Source organism: Mandrillus leucophaeus, unplaced genomic scaffold (assembly GCF_000951045.1).
Source record: "Mandrillus leucophaeus isolate KB7577 unplaced genomic scaffold, Mleu.le_1.0 Scaffold463, whole genome shotgun sequence".
In the NCBI taxonomy this organism is placed as follows: domain Eukaryota; kingdom Metazoa; phylum Chordata; class Mammalia; order Primates; family Cercopithecidae; genus Mandrillus; species Mandrillus leucophaeus.
In genome coordinates, this window is record NW_012104954.1 from 970,692 (window position 1) to 972,708 (window position 2,017).

Genomic DNA, 2,017 nt, shown 5'->3' on the forward strand with positions numbered 1-2,017 from the left:
TACAAAAAACATAAAAAATTAGCTGGGCATGGTGGTAATGTCTGTAATCCCAGCCACTTGGGGGCTGAGGAAGGAGGATTGCTTGAGCCCAGGTGGCAGAGGTTGTAGTGAGCCGAGATCATGCCACTGCACTCCAGCCTGGGTGACAAAGTGAGACCCTGTCTCAAAAAATAAAAAAAAAGAAGTTTTGTAGTTGGACTGTTCATGTTAGGAAGAAAACATCTTTTTTATATTTTTATTAAAATGAAAGAAAAGAGGCTGGGCGCGGTGGCTCACGCCTATAATCCCAGCACTTTGGGAGGCTGAGGGGGGGTGGATCACGAGGTCAGCAGATCGAGACCATCCTGGCGAACATGGTGAAACCCCGTCTCTACTAAAAATACAAAAAGATTAGCTGGGCGTGGTGGCAGGTGCCTGTAGTCCCAGCTACTTGGGAGGCTGAGGCAGGAAAATGTCGTGAACCTGAGAGGCGGAGCTTGCAGTGAGCCGAGATCGCGCCACTGTACTCCACAGCCTGGGCAACAGAGCCAGACCCCATCTGAAAAAAAAAAAAAAACGGAAAGAAAAGAAGTTAAAACATTCCCACAGGCCTCTAAAAGTCTTGTGAGTTCTGGCATTGTGGTTCACACATCAGATGCCCAAGCTGGCCCTGGTCTGCAGCAGAGGAGGGCTTTGATGGGACTTAGGGTATCACAGGTGTGCTCTGGCTGTTGTGGGAGAACAGATTGTAGGCAGCCAGTGTGGAAGTGCTGGCACCTGGAAGGGGTTGACTGCACTAGCCCTGGAAGGCCACGGAGGTGGTAAGAGGTGGTGAGATTGAAAATAAGGTTGGGGTGGGCATGGTGGCTCATGCCTGTAATCCCAGGACTTTGGGAGGCTGAGGTGGGCAGGTCACCTGAGGTCAGGAGTTTGAGACCAGCCTGGCCAACATAGTGAAACCTTGTCTCTACCAAAAATACAAAAATTAGCTGGGCGTGGTGGTATATGTTTGTAGTCCCAGCTACTCTGGAGGGAGAGGCAGGAGAATCGTTTGAACCCAGGACGGGGAGGTTGCAGTGAGCCGAGATCATGCCACTGCACTGCAGCCTGGGGGACAGAGCAAGACTCTGTCTCAAAAACAAACAAAAAAGAGAAAATCAGGTTGAATGGCTGGGTATGGTGGGCTGCTTGAGCCCAGGGCTTGGAGACTAGCCCCAGGCAACACAGTGGGACCCCATCTCTAGAAAACAAATTTAATTTAATTTTTTTTTTTAAATTTAGTAGAGATAGAGTTTCACTGTGTTGGCCAGGCTGGTATCAAACTCCTGACCTCAGGTTATCCACCCAACTTGGTCTCCCAAAGTTCTGGGATTACAGGAGTGAGCTACTGCGCTCGGCCCTAAAAAAATTTTAAATTGAAAAAAAAGGGGCCGGCGTGTTAGCTCATGCCTGTGATCCCAGCACTTTGGGAGGCTGAGGCAGGTGTATCACAAGGTCAGAAGTTCGAGACCAGCCTGGCCAATATGGTGAAACCCCGTCTCTAGTGAAAATACACAAATTAGCTAGGCATGGTGGCATGTGCCTGTAGTCCCAGCTATTCAGGAGGCTGAGGTAGGAGAATTGCTTGAACCCGGGAAGCAGAGGTTGCAGTGAGCCAAGATCACACCACTGTACTCCAGCCTGGGCAATAGAGCAAGACTCAGTCTCAAAACAAAACAAAACAAAACAAAACAAAACAAAACAAAACCCAGGCCGGGTGCATTGGCTTATGCCTGTAATCCCAGCCCTTTGGGAGGCCAAGGCGGATGGATTACCTGAGGTCAGGAGTTCGAGACCAGCCTGACCAACATTGCGAAACCCCATCTCTACCAAAAATACAAAAATTAGCCAGGCGTGGTGGCTTACGCCTGTAATCCCAGCCATCCAGGAGGATGAGACAGGATAATTGCTGGAACCCAGGGGGCAGAGGCTGTAGTGAGCTGAGATTGCGCCACTGCACTGCAGCCTGGGCGACAGAGCAAGTCTCTGTCTTAAAAAA

At 49.9% G+C, this 2,017-nt stretch overlaps 1 protein-coding gene across 1 annotated transcript in view; it reads left to right on the plus strand.

The window, feature by feature from the left end:
- The window catches only part of MAN2B1 (mannosidase, alpha, class 2B, member 1), a 24,727-nt gene that overhangs the window by 16,674 nt on the left and 6,036 nt on the right, over window positions 1–2,017 (plus strand). The gene's annotated exons all lie outside the window — the stretch shown is intronic.